The following is a 15,560-nucleotide window of genomic DNA, read 5'->3' on the forward strand; positions in this document are numbered from 1 at the left end:
GCAATGCTTGTTGGTGGTGCTGTAGAAGACCCAAGCCAAAGTCTCTTCATTTTTCACTGCACATCCATTGGCTATCACTATTTCAATGCCTTTCTCACCAAATTTTACCTGGTTCTCTCCTCCCTTCCACTCTAAGAGCAGTAGGAATCCCTTACCTCGCAAATGCTACTTACCATCCAGCCACTTCTGGGATGTCATTTTGATCTTATAAAAGAAGCTATAAGTTACAAAGTGAAACACCTTCTCTTTCCTCAGGAAGGTATAATTATAGTGAGGGTCTGGGAGGTTCACAAATTCATCCAATGCCTTCCATTCCATCAGCCAAACAGAGGACAAGCAGGCTGCAAAGACGTAAATCGTCAGAGGATGCATGTCCCAGCACCTAGATGGAGTCTATGCCTCTTCTCTCCTTGCAAGTGTCTCCTGCCAAAGGGGAGAGGTTTGATGCCCACGTTGAACACTCCTGTTACCTTTAAACACCACCCAATACCCAAGGAGTGCATTGCAGTCACACAATCATCCCATGTAGCAGACGAGGAGGCTGGCAAGAACATCTTGCCTCTATGCAAAATATTAACATAAACAAAGTCTAATGAGGATTAGGAAACCTCTGCAATATAGGACAATAATCTGCTAAGCGTCTTTGAAGGTGAACCCATAATCAAGGAACAATTAGTTTCTATTTCTCATAATGGTGGAGGAGACAGGACTCAACCACTCTCCAGAGCCCCATTTGCTATGTCATGAGATTGTGCTGCCTGTTGTGAAATTTGATTTTCAAGATGGAATCTGTCGTCTGCCAATGGATTTTTTTAAAATTGGAAATTTTATTTAAAAAGAAAAGATGTAAGAAAAGTAGAAAGTGCATAGTAAAATATTATACAAACACTACATTGGATATTGAGTTGAGATTTATACAATCTTATATAAACAGTACTTTTGAAATTAGTTTGATACTTATACAAGCATTGTATTTAAAATTAGATTGAACTAGTAGAAGAATAGAATCAAAATTTGCCATAACTAAGCATAATTGTGTAACATCTCTCCATCTCTCCCTTTAATTTTACTTCACAAAACTATATCAGCATCTATTTCCCTTCCCTTAATTCTCTATATTTTATCTTCTTGTCTTTATTCTAAGTTACCTTAATTAATGTTAATTTCTTCCTAAATAGTCAAGGAAGTCCTTCCATTTCCCCCCAAATCCAACTATCGGTCAATTATGCAGATAAGTAGTTAATTTGGCCATTGATGCATACTCATAAAACTTATCCCTCCACTGTAACTCATCATGGTAGGTACCTGTTTTCCATTTTGTGCATATAATACTCTTGCTGCTGTCACTGTATAACAAAAAAAATCTCCCTGTTCTTTTTAAAGATTAGTTGGTAGGATGTTTAAAAACATATTTTTTGGATTTAACTCAAATCTGAGTTTAAGAATCTTCTGCATCGCTTCTTGCATCTTTAATCAATATTTTCGCATTTTCTTGTCGGTCCGCCACAGATGATAAAATGTTGTGTCCATGCTTTGGTGTTTCCAACAACATCCAATATAACCCTTACTCATTCTTGCAATGTCTTTGGGGTAGTGTACTATCTAAAGAACATTTTATACCAATTTTCTCTCAATAACTGGCAATCTGTAAATTTAACGTCCTTAGTCCATAAATTTCCCCATAAATTCATCGAAATAGTTTCTCCAAAGTTTTCCATCCATTTTAGCATATAGGTTTTTACTTGCTCCATTTCTGTGTGGTATTGCAGTAAGATTTTGTATATCTGCCCCAAGATATACACACAGAGTTCCACAGCTGACCCATAAGCCTCCCAGCCACACAGGAAAGCCAGGCCCCACAGGGAGATTGGCAAAACAAGACTGGGAGATTTATTTTTACCTCAGGACACATTCAGTGACTCCCAATAGCAAGTATATACTCTTTAGAATATTGGAGAGATGACCAATCAAGGCCACATATGCAAATGACTTCAGGGAAGAGTGGCAGTTAGTGAGGGGGAGACCCTACCAGCCATGCAGGGAAGCTGTATCCCTATGGGGAAAAACATTTTACCCCTTTTTACCCCCTTAGGGGCAAATTTCTTAAAATCCCTTCTTAGTGAGCCCCTACATCACAACAGGAACGTCCTGCCCAAGTTTCACTTTTCTAGGTCAAGGGGTTTGGGCTGGGCATTGATGAGTCAGTTGGGACACTTGTCTTTATATACATAAATAAATAAATACATAAATACATACATACATGCATGCATGCATACATACATTCTTAAGGGCTGCTTCATAGTAGGGGAGTGAAAGGAAGTCTTTCATAGTTGCCTTATTAAATTTTATTCCTGCTAGGTCAGCAAAGACCTGTCACCCATTAATACTCAGAGGGAGTATCCCTGCAGAAAGTATATGATCATTTTGTGGTTGCTTCAAGAGGGTTTCTTTCTGCTGTTCCCATGGATCCTACTCACAGTAGGATCATTTCAGAAATCCTCCAGAATTTCACATCACTGGACAGCATTGCACCACTCCTAAGGTTGCAAACTGTGCATCAGGAAATGCCTGGAGGTTTGGGGGTGGTTTCTATGGAGGTCAGACTTAAGGGAAGGGAGGAAAATCTGTAGGTAATGCACCTTAAAGTTCTCATTCCAATGCAGCTATTTCTTTTGGGGAAACTGATGTCTGTAGTCTCAATACCAACTGTAATTCTGGAAAATCTCCAAGCCTCAACTGGAGGTTGGCAAGCCTAACTACACCATTGAGCAATGGTTAAAAATTTCCTGCCGCCTATGGAAACTTCCTCCAATTTAAGTGGCTCTTAAGGCAGAATACCTCCTGTCAGTCCCTGGCAGTTAGGTCCCTTGAGCCCTCCACAGTTAACATTCAGGTGTTCCAGTTGAAGTAGCTGTATTGAGATCCATTCAGTACAGGTGTTCACTTGAACGTGGCAATTGGCAGAAGTGATGATTCAAATCACGGTATCTCTAGTTATAGGCAAGTTTCCCACCCTCCAAAGTCCGTTGACGAATGGGTGCAAAACTCCACAGAAGTCTCATGAAAACAAATTAGTTTCAACTACATGAAGTACACAGGGAAATATCTAAGTTCCTGGGAAAGGTACAGTGGGAGCTGTTAGCAGGTGCTCCAAGGCCACTTGCTGTAAAATTCTAAAGTACATATTTCTAGCAGATAACGGAGAGGCCCCTTTGAGTCTCTTGCAATTAACAGTTAAGACACTCTCAAATGATTTACAAAGAACACAGTGAGACTTTTAGCAAACAGTAATGCCGGGCATAAAACGTCAAAAGCAAAATACACACATGGCATGTGCATATACAATTATGGCATGGATGCTGGCATCCATGACACCTCCCTTAGCATCAACATACAAACACTTAATGACTATTCTACATTGTGGACAGAGGTTGCAGGTAGCCATGTGCTGGTCTATAGCAAAAACCAGAAATAGGAGGGAGGCGGAAGAGGCAGGGGCTGAGCAGAAAGTCCCACTGGCCAGCTTGTGTACACCACGGCCAGCCGCCAACCCCTCTCAAAATACATGACTTTTATATGTCTGGTATTTAAACTGTGTTGCCCCCTAGACAGTTCCAGAAAAAAACAAACTATCCAGGTGTCACCTGGCAACCATACCCTATAGAAGACTAAACATACAGGGTGTCACTGGCTTTTTCCTGCTCTGTTTTATCATTTCTGATTTGATTAATGTTGTCTACAGGACATTTTAGAAAGATGTCTAAATCATGAACTGAAAGTTCCCACCTGCATTTCATTGAAATTTTAGAGTGCAGAAGGAAGGAGTCAATATACCATTTGATAATGGGGGGAATCTCAGCCAACTATTGTCTCAACACCTTTATTTCCAGTTAGGAAGAAAAGTAGATGTGGCAAAATACCATTCCCCCATGCCATAGATCTTTTCATGGACAATAATGTACACCCCTAACCTCCATCACTATTGGCAAGAGTGGGGGTTGGATAGGATGACCCCTTTCCACTCACCTTCCTCCTGAGTAAGAGACTTGTGGTGGCAGGTGGGAAGATTTTGTTTCCTTCCTCCTCCACTCTGCAGACACCCATTTTACAATACCTGGCTCCTCGGTGAAGTGAAGGTAGCGAAGATCTGCCTATAGCAATGCTTGTTGGTGGTGCTGTAGAAGACCCAAGCCAAAGTCTCTTCATTTTTCACTGCACATCCATTGGCTATCACTATTTCAATGCCTTTCTCACCAAATTTTACCTGGTTCTCTCCTCCCTTCCACTCTAAGAGCAGTAGGAATCCCTTACCTCGCAAATGCTACTTACCATCCAGCCACTTCTGGGATGTCATTTTGATCTTATAAAAGAAGCTATAAGTTACAAAGTGAAACACTTTCTCTTCCCTCAGGAAGGTATAATTATAGTGAGGGTCTGGGAGGTTCACAAATTCATCCAATGCCTTCCATTCCATCAGCCAAACAGAGGACAAGCAGGCTGCAAAGACGTAAATCGTCAGAGGATGCATGTCCCAGCACCTAGATGGAGTCTATGCCTCTTCTCTCCTTGCAAGTGTCTCCTGCCAAAGGGGAGAGGTTTGATGCCCACGTTGAACACTTCTGTTACCTTTAAACACCACCCAATACCCAAGGAGTGCATTGCAGTCACACAATCATCCCATGTAGCAGACGAGGAGGCTGGCAAGAACATCTTGCCTCTATGCAAAGTATTAACATAAACAAAGTCTAATGAGGATTAGGAAACCTCTGCAATATAGGACTATAATCTGCTAAGCGTCTTTGAAGGTGAACCCATAATCAGGGAACAATTAGTTTCTATTTCTCATAATGGTGGAGGAGACAGGACTCAATCACTCTCCAGAGCCCCATTTGCTATGTCATGAGATTGTGCTGCCTGCTGTGAAATTTGATTTTCAAGATGGAATCTGTCGGCTGCCAATGGATTTTTTTTAATTGGAAATTTTATTTAAAAAGAAAAGATGTAAGAAAAGTAGAAAGTGCATAGTAAAATATTATACAAACACTACACTGGATATTGAGTTGAGATTTATACAATCTTATATAAACAGTACTTTTGAAATTAGTTTGATACTTATACAAGCATTGTATTTAAAATTAGATTGAACTAGTAGAAGAATAGAATCAAAATTTGCCATAACTAAGCATAATTGTGTAACATCTCTCCATCTCTCCCTTTAATTTTACTTCACAAAACTATATCAGCATCTATTTCCCTTCCCTTAATTCTCTATATTTTATCTTCTTGTCTTTATTCTAAGTTACCTTAATTAATGTTAATTTCTTCCTAAATAGTCAAGGAAGTCCTTCCATTTCCCCCCAAATCCAACTATCGGTCAATTATGCAGATAAGTAGTTAATTTGGCCATTGATGCATACTCATAAAACTTATCCCTCCACTGTAACTCATCATGGTAGGTACCTGTTTTCCATTTTGTGCATATAATACTCTTGCTGCTGTCACTGTATAACAAAAAAAATCTCCCTGTTCTTTTTAAAGATTAGCTGGTAGGATGTTTAAAAACATATTTTTTGGATTTAACTCAAATCTGAGTTTAAGAATCTTCTGCATTGCTTCTTGTATCTTTAATCAATATTTTCACATTTTCTTGCCGGTCTGCCACAGATGAGAAAATGTTGTGTCCATGCTTTGGTGTTTCCAACAACATCCAATATAACCCTTACTCATTCTTGCAATGTCTTTGGGGTAGAGTACTATCTAAAGAACATTTTATACCAATTTTCTCTCAATAACTGGCAATCTATAAATTTAACATCCTTAGTCCATAAATTTCCCCATAAATTCATCGAAATAGTTTCTCCAAAGTTTTCCATCCATTTTAGCATATAGGTTTTTACTCGCTCCATTTCTGTGTGGTATTGCAGTAAGATTTTGTATATCTGCCCCAAGAGGTGCTTCAGTTCTCCAGATAGTAGTAGTTCAAATTGTGTTTTTTTTCTCAACCTACCGCCTTCTTTAAGAGTTTGTTCCTTTTGTCTTGATACTATTTGGTGATATATCAGCCATGGGATATTTTTACCTTGAATTTGGATTTCTTGCCAAGTTTTTATATTTTCTTCCTTATCAATCATTGATTCATAACTGAGTTCTATTCTTGTAGGTGCGCCATAGTAAGCATTAATTGGTGACTTCAGGGGGAGATTAGTGGACTGTATTTCTGCATTGAAACCATATTTCAAGCAATCCATCCCTTAATATATGGGTTCCATCCTGCTTATGAATAGGTTTCCATGATTTCTTTATCCATAAGTAATTATGACTACTAGGGGTGTGCAAAGGCAACCTGGTTCGGGTTTCCCAAATCTGGCATACCCGAATCGAGAAGCCGATTCGGGTATAGTAGAAACCCGAATCACCCAGCTGATTCAGGAATGCCGATTCGAGTTGATTCGGGTTGATTCGGGTAAGCTTTTTCAATGGGAAAAGCCTCCCCCAGGCTTCTCTGAAGCCTGGGGGAGGCATTTTCCCACCGAATCAACCCAAAATTGGTGTGGGCCTTTCCCTAACTCCCCTCTAACAATCCCCCATTTCAGACCGATTGGACTTTGGGGGGCCATGTTATGGCCCCCCAAACCAGGTCACCCTATCCTCGCCTATAAAAGAGCAGAGCTTTAGGTTGCTGCTGCTGATCTCCTAGCTCCTAAGTTGTGCTTGCTGCTGCTGATCTTCATTATTTCCTATGGGGAAAAAATGATGCCGCCATGCAGGATTGTCTTCCCAGGGGTGGCATTTTGCATGCAAAATGCCCCCCAACCCTCAGGGGCCCTTCTCCCACCTTTCCCCCCACCCCCACCAAGGCTCAGCCTGCTCCCACTTGGGGGGGCCATTTCATGGTCTCCCCAAGTAGGTGACCTTTTCTCTACAACCTATAGCTGGGGGAGGCTTGTCTTGCCAGGGGTGGCATTTTGCATGCAAAATGCCCCCCCAACCCTCAGGGGTCCTTCTCTCACCTCTACTCCCACCCCCCACCAAGGCTCAGCCTGCTCCCACTTGGGAACTTCTAAACTCTCTTTCCCAGGGCAAATCCGCACAGCCCAGGGGTGCCATAATGGGAACACTCCTGAGTGCCAACTTGTCCCTGGGAAAGAGCACCTGACCTGACACACAGACAACCACCCCCTGACACCCCCCCACCTACAGAGAAGGCTGGCCAGCCAGCCCCATTGTTCCCAATGCTGGGAACCAACCTCACATCAAAGAAGGGAACACACACACAATTATTCAAGTTTGAAAAAAACTTTATTTTATCACTTTCAAAGTACAATAGGTCAACAAATCAAAACAAATCACACTAATTGTCCCCCACACAAAAGGACTACACAATTCACTACACATCAGAGAATCTTTAAAAAAATTAACACAACCAACTTCAAATCAGAGATTCAACAAAACCATAACAAGAGCTTTCAAAAACACTTCATTTCATGAACTGCTTAAATTTACACAGCAGCAAGGCACAAAAGGGCATGAAAACAGCATGCTTGCAGCGAGTCACACCACACAAACATAACACACAACCAACTCAATTAATATTAGACAATCAGTAAAACTTGAAACCAGCATTACAAGACGTGAGTTGCACAGCAGCGGGGCAAAATGGGTCAAAAACACTTTCTGTCTTGGACAGATGTAGGCAACATGGCAGCAGGGCACACCCACAGGCAGGACAGCATTGTCTTAGACTCTTAGTCAGAAAATAACACAACTATCATGAAATAAAATACTAATTTGCTCATCCCCTCGACACCAGTCCTCCATAACAACAAAACACAGAAAGACTTCTTCTCTTTCACAATTTCTTTATTTCTAGGCGCGTGAGCCCATCTGTCAACCACCCCTCCATCACCAAACTTAATTGGGGGGAAACCACTGCAACAAGGTCCAGCAGAACCAATGTCATTTCCTTGGGCTATGCTTTTAGTTCAGCAACACAAAGCTGGAGCTGACACTGCCAAGGCACAGACCACTGGTATTTGTGGAGCGGTGTTGCAGAGTTCCCCCCCCCCACCAGCCTCAGCATGTAACTGGAAACATCTGCAAGACATCATCATTGGCTGCTGCCCATCCCCAACTCTCCTCTCTTCAACCCCCCCCCAAACAAACCAAACAGCAACCTTACAATTTGGGGGGGGGGTCTTTTTTTAAAAAACAAACAAACATTTGAACTCTTAACAAACATTTCAACTTTTTTTGTTTTTGTTTTTCCTTTTGTAAAAAACTTCAACACTGGAAAACATTTTAAACAGAAGGATCTGACAGTTTCCGATTCCCTAATCCCCACCTAAGGAATCCCTATCTAACCTATTTCTCCCTCCAGTGGCAATCCATGTTTCTGGGGCATTATTTTTCAGAATAAATTTGGTCCCACAAGGTCTGTCTCAGTGATGGGAGATGTTTTGAATTCCCTTTGGGGGGGGGGCTTTCAAATTGCTGGGTGGATTCCCTTTGCCACTGGTTCCTAACCACCCTCCCTTTACTGGCCGGTAGAGGGAGAGCGCGATTCCAAAGGATTTGACTCGCAGAGGATGCAGGCCACAAGTTGGGCTCACCTCAGTCACTCTGGAAGTCCAGTCCTGAGAAATCGAAGAGGCGAGAGTTGACCTTCAGGAAGGTCAACTGCTCGACTCTCCATGGGAGAAGGCGAGTGCGATGTGGGCCGAAAATGTTGCCTGCATGAGAAAAGACGTGCTCGGTCTCCACACTCATTGGAGGGCATGAGAGCAGCCGCTGCGCCTCGAGGGAGAGGTCCGGCCAGACCGACTCCTTCTTGGCCCAGTAGCTGAGCTGATCGGTGGAGAGCGACTCGCAGGGCTCCGCGAGGTAGTCCCTGACCATTGCCTCTGCCGGATCCTCTCTCATGGTCCTCATGACCCCAGAGGGGAGGAGGGCCCACCGGAGCAGCTCCATCTCCATCGGCACTCTGGTGGTGGCCGCGGGGGGGGGGGCTGTGCAGAGGGGGCTTCAGAGGGACCCACACGGCAGGGCCCCTCTCGTGTCCCCCCTGTCGACAGGCGTCCCCTCGCGGCCTGCCTGTGCCTCACCCAAGAGCAGAGCCCGTCTCTGGCTTGGGTGAGGTTCCCGTCCTGCTCGGCGAAAGTGCCCTTTATGCGCGGGTCATACATGGTCGCCAACATGTATGACTCGTCCTGCGTGAGAGGAGTTAGCCTGGCAGCTATGCCATGCTGCAGCCTTCTCACCAGTGCGCGTACCGCTGGAACAAGGTCAGCACAGGGCGCAACCCGGTCTGCAAGGGTGGCCAGATTCCTCTGGAGCGTGTGCACCAGGGGAATGACCAGACCGAGGGTCGCCGTGTCTGACGAGACCGCCACAGTGAAGTCCTTGAAGGGCTTCAGGACCTCCACTGTCTGGGTGACAGAGAGCCAATCCTCCCGGCTGAACTCACCCACCTGACTCGCACCGCGGTTCTCGGAGAGCCGCGAGTGGAGTGCAGCCTGATGCTCCACCAAGCGCTCAAGCATGGTGCAGGTGGAGTTCCAGCGAGTGCTTACGTCAGTGATTAGAGCGTGCTACGGCACACCTGTCCTGACCTGTGTCTGGCGCAGTTCGTGCGTGGCTTTCACGCTGCACGAGAAGTGACCCGTGAGCCTCCGACATTTCTGGATCAGTAACTGGAGTTCATGAGTCCGGGTATCAAGGGGTTCCTTCGAGGAGCCCAACCCCAGCGCATCTCTCACCACTAGGTGAAGTTTGTGAGCTGCACAGTAGACGCACTCTCGGCTCACTACATGCGCCGCTGCCCTCATGTTCTTGCCACCGTCCGTCACCATGCATCCCATGGTGGTGGGTCCCTGGCCTACTCACTCTTCCAACTGTCTCCTCAAAGTGGCAGCGATGTTCTCCACCGTGTGGTACATGTCAAGCACCTCAGCATGAAGCAAGGCCTTGCAGTAGCCGGCCCGGCGGTCTCCCATCCTTCCCTGGCTAGCTGTGCTAGGCACCACCCCCGGCCCCCACCCAGAACCGCCTCAGGTTCCCACCAGTGAGCAGTAAGTGAGAGGTACGCTTGCTGCACACTTGGGCAGGTCCAGATGTCGGATGTGAAGTGCACAGTTCTCCCGGCAACCCGGGACAGCTGTGCCTTCACATTGTCCCTGGCAGCCCTGTAAAATGAGGGCACCACCGATCTGCTCAACGTTGTGTGAGCAGGGACGGTGTACCAGGGAAAGAAATCGTGGAGCAGCCCTGAGAAGCCGAAGTCTTCTACTATGGAAAATGTTCTCCCATCCACCGCTACCATGTTGACAATGTGGCGCGTGAGGCGCCGGCTCACCCTCCGGATCCCCTCTCTGGGCACACTAGGGCCCTGCGTACCAAGCATCTCCGGGAGAGAGGCTTGGCATCCCTTCCCTACAGGAACCCTTGGGGGGAGAGCACCAGAGGAGCCTGCCTCCTTCTGGCTAGCTGGCGGCCGTGTGGCGCCACTTGAATTCTCCTCCCGAAGAAGCACCACCTGGTGGTGCCTCTTCATGTGGTTCCTCATCCCAGACGTGGTGAGATACACAGCATCTCTGCCACGGTTGATGCACTGCCTACAATGAAGGCACTGGGCTGCTCGGGGATCCTCCGTTGTCTGGAAGTGCTTCCAGATTTCGGAGTAACGGGCCGGCCCACGCTTCACAGGAGAAGTGCTTTTGGGCCCACCCTGAGGCACCTCCTGTGAGGTGCTCTGGCCGGACACACTGTCCCACTCTCGGGGATGGACGAGGCTGAAGGGGCAGAGATGTGGGCTCTTCCACCACAGTCTCTGCCTCTTCCTCCTGCATCCTCTCCTCCTGCACAGCCGCGAGAGGCTTGCTGCTGGCCTCAGAGGAACCTGGGGTGGATTGCCCCACAGGGGGTCTCACGGGCAGTTCCTCCAACATCCTCTAGGTTCCTGGGGTGATCGTGAGGGATGGAAAAGTCACATGCCCCACATCCATTCCAGGAGACACCACATGCTGCCCCTCCTCCAGCAGCTGGCTCGCAACCACTGGAGGAGGAGGAGCCTCAGCAGCAGGCCCCCGCCCAGTGCCAGCCCCTGCCTCATGCACCCGGGTTGGGGGTGGCCCTCCAGCAGCTGCCTCAGGAAAGAGAGTCTTGCGAACCCTCTTCCTGTCACCAGAAGCCAGGCTGGTGAATGGCAGCAGTGCAGGGGAGGGCCTCCTCCGCTCAGATGGGGGGGCTGCCGCAGCAGTCCCCCTCTCCCTCCCCTCCTCCCGTCTAGATTTCTCCCTAGCCTTTCCCCCAGGGCCCCTCTCTGCTTTCCTCTCTGACATACTTTCCCCTCCCGAAATCTACACTAACTGATCAGAAAACCTTGGGAAAACAAAGGTCAACTTTGTTTTCGAGACCTAAGTTACCTGCTCTAAATCTGTGCTTCTAGTGGCTCTGTGACTTGGAGATGAACAATCAAGTGCCCTTTTAAGCGACCCTATTTATGTCGGGGAACCTGAACCTGCCAAACAGCTGAATTCCTCCGGAATTGAGCTGGCCCTAAACCCCAGTAGGTGACAGACAGCCTTAGACACTCACACACTAGTATGCCCGGGCTGACCTGGCACCACCATGGGTGCCAGAGATGGGCAGTGGAACCCTAGTTATGGGGGCACTAATGGGAAGCCTATTGACAGCTATTCCAAATTTTTATATATATATATATATATATATATATATATATATATATATATATATATATATATATATATATATATATATATACAGAATTCAAACCTAACGCTCACTCACTAATGCTTTTCCTGCTGAGTCCCTATTTAGTTTTTTTTAAAAAAAACTAGGCTTGGTTTCCCTAACGATTAAGTTGAGGGCAATTAGCCACTGAATACCTACCAACTGGCCTACCTACCTAAGACACTATTTAGCGGGAACAATGTTTCTGTGGTGTGTCGGTGTGGGGTGTGGATGTGGTGGTCTGAAAACGTGCCTCCCCCTTCCCAAGCTAGCAAGAACACACCCCTAAGCCCACCCAAATGTAAACCCAGACTCACTCACCAGTCCTGCAGTCCAGCGATGTTCAGGCGGTCGTGCAGCTGGTCCTCCTCTCCTCCGCTATGCTGTCAAGAAAGGTGGAATCATGATTCAGTTTCATTTTCCCGGCCATGTTGGACACTCCTCTCCGCAGGTCCGGGAGTAACCGTTTGAGCAGCCTGACTGGGCGGTTGACCCGCGAGGGTTAACCCCCAGGACTTCCAGTGAGGGAGCCAGGGTCCAGGGCGCCACGGGAAGAACCCCCTGGAAGCAATGCAGGGGGTAAATTGCCCGTTTGCTCCAATGGAGGCCGGCAGACTTGCGCAGCACTCCATGTGCTGCCGGGCCAAGGAGAACGGCAATAAGCAGATTTAAGGTGAAAGCCTGTAAGTAAGCGAATCCCTTCTGATTTAAGCATATGCGAAGGATTGGTGGGAGTTGAAGCTAAAAAGGCGCAGATTTCTTCCCCTGCACCAAGTTTCGGAACTTAGTTGGCGCCCCCCCCCTAAGATGGCAACGAGAAAGCAGAGCCCAGCAATGAGTAAATCGGTGATGGCGACGTTACAGGGGAACGGGGAAACTTTGGAAGAGATGGTGAGACGAGCAGTCTTGGATGCTGTGCAGCCCTTTGTTGCGAAACTGAATGAAATGGGGCAAAAGGTTGATACAGTGGAGAGCGAAGTGAAAGCCATTAAAGAAAAAGCGACCGGAGCAGAGCAGTCTGCACACGAGAACGCAGTACTCATGAAAGCAACAAGTAAGGAAGTGAAGCTTTTGGAGAATCAAATAATAGGATTACAAGTGGACCGTGCCCAAACGGTACTGCGTCTTCAAAATGTAAAAGAAGAGCAAAGTGAAAATTTAAAAGATTTGGTGTCTGGACTTTTGGCGCCATTCGCAAAGGCAACTAAAGAAGAGCTAAAAAGCAATATTTTGGAAGTTCGGCGGACATCTTCAAAGTATGTAATGAAGCGTCAGCTGCCTCGCGAGATTATTTTTGACTTTTCATCTAAGAAGATTCGGGACACCATCTTATACAATTCGTATAATGTGGACTTGGATTATTTGGGCAATAAGGTTAAAATATTGAAGGATGTTCCCTTTTTGGCTCGTAAAAGAAGATTTAAGTATAAAGGACTTGCGGCTTTCTTGAGGAAATGTGATGTAAAATATAAATGGCTGTTTCCAGAAGGCGTCTGGTTCAGATATAAGGATCAAATTTACAAGATTACATCGGATGCGCAGCTGACAGACTTTTTTGTTCAACCATCAGGAGTTTCAGCAAGAAGAAAGTTCGAAGTCTGAAGGGGAAAGTGGGGGGGAGGAAAGAGCAGGCACAGCTGTTCCAGCTGTGCAGAGAGAACTGAGACCGAGATGCAGGGGGGGGGGGAGAAGTCTTGATCCTGAATATAATCTGTATTGTATAAGACCTATCAACCTGATAGCATATTAGAAAGTTAACTTTTAAGAAAAATTGCAGCATGAAGGGAATACAAGACATGTAGTGTAGCATTTGTTGTTTGTATGTTGCTTTTCCCTTTTCCCAGTCCTCCCCTCCCTTTCCCCCCCTCCCCCTTATACTTGTGTAGTCTTTTGTAGTTTTTTATGTTAGATATTAAAAAAATAATAAAAATTTTCAAAAAAAAAAAGAAAGGTGGAATCATGTTAACAGAGTCAATAACACGCTGGACACACACACAACCCCCAAAAGTCAAGGCCCCGATCTGCTTTGGGCCTAGACAGTCCAGAAGCCATTGTGAGGAAGTGGTGCCATAGTTAAAAGTCAGGTCATGCAGGAACCCCCCTCCCCCAGAAAGGCTAGGGCCAACCAGTGGTAAAACACAACACATCCACCCTGCAGAGCAGGCCTGTGTGTAGGCCCGAATATGGCACACTCATTTTTTGGTGGAAACAGTAGATCAAGCCCACCCCCCACACTCAAGCATAACAAAGGAAATATTAAAGAAAGAAAGCACAACAATCAATATTGAACCCCCCCAACCCCCAAACAATGTCCTCTTGCCCAACTAGCAAATGTCCCTCCTAGCTCAAGCCATAAAGACCAAACTAAAGCATATGCTGGCAGATTGCCACAGCAGTAGCAATAAATTCAAAAAACAAATTTTAAAAAAAACCCTACCAGTCCTCCTCTCCAGATGTCCAGCAGCAAAGTTGATCCTCCACACACGCAGAGGTCTCCAAGCCGATGTCCTCCAAGTGCAGTGCAATCCAATCCAGAAGAGGTCCACGAATGGTCAGTAACCTGTTTGTGAAGCATGCTTGTGAGTGCCAGGCCAGCCAGCAAACAGGCGGCACCAAAGCCAGAGCAGCAGGCCTGTGTGTAGGCCAGAGGCTGGCACACTTGTTTGAGAGCCTGGTGGGACGCACTGGAATTGGATGAAGGGGACCAGAAACAGCACAGCAAGACACACCAATCCAGTTTTGTGAAGCAAACAGGCACCAAAGCCACCCAGCAGACCTTCTAGCCTGTGTAGGCCCAGAGCTGGCACAATCATTTTTTAGGCCTGGGAAACAGTAGATCAAGACCACCCCACACTCAAGCATAACAAAGGAAACATTAAAGAAAAAAAGCACAGCAACCAATGCTGAAACCCCACCCCCAAACATTCTCCTCTTCTGCCCAACCTGAAAATGTCCCCCCAGGCCATGCCAAGACAGACTAAACTGAAGCATCTTTTTGCATAGGCATGCCACAGCAGCACATTTCCCAGCCAGCATCCAAAAATTTATAAAAATTAAAAAAAAGCCTACCAGGTCTCCTCTCAGGATGTCCAGACAAGCACAGTTGATCCTCCAGGCAGATGTCCTCCAGGCGCAGCCTCTCTCCTCTCTCTCAGTCAGCACACAGCAACAGAACTGTTCAGACCACTCTGTCTTGCCCCAAATTTAAATCCCCTTCCCCTGCTGCAGCCTCAGCCAAAGATTTGAATCTATTGGCTGGCAGAAGGATGCAGCAGTGGGATTGGTAACTCCTAAAGTCCCCCCTCCCTTGCCTTACCCCCCACACTCCAACAGTCACCCTCCAAAGCAAGCGCCTAGCAAAATGGCGCTGAGAATCAACCCGAATCAACCCGAATCAATTCGGGTTATGGCGATTCAGGTTTCCCGAATCAACCTGAATCGGGGTGATTAGGGTTTTTGGGGGGTTTCCGAAACCCAAACCGCACACCCCTAATGACTACCTTCTTTGATGTCCACTGTCTTCAATTTGATATGTCTACTACTTGGATTTATAATCCAATCTGTTATCCAAATTTATCCAGATTTATTCCTGATATTTTTGGATCCACCTACATGAAGGAAAAACAAAAGAACATGCATTATTGAACGATGCCTTAAAGTGGTCCTATACTTACCTGTTGGATTCATTTATTGCAACCCCAGCCGGAATGAAGAGACAGACACAGGCTTGGAATCAAAGGGCCATTTATTTACATGACCATTAAACAGTAAACCATGGCAAGGGCCAACTAAGCAGTACAGGTCAAGCCATG

Source organism: Eublepharis macularius, chromosome 3 (assembly GCF_028583425.1).
Source record: "Eublepharis macularius isolate TG4126 chromosome 3, MPM_Emac_v1.0, whole genome shotgun sequence".
Taxonomy (NCBI): Eukaryota; Metazoa; Chordata; class Lepidosauria; order Squamata; family Eublepharidae; genus Eublepharis; species Eublepharis macularius.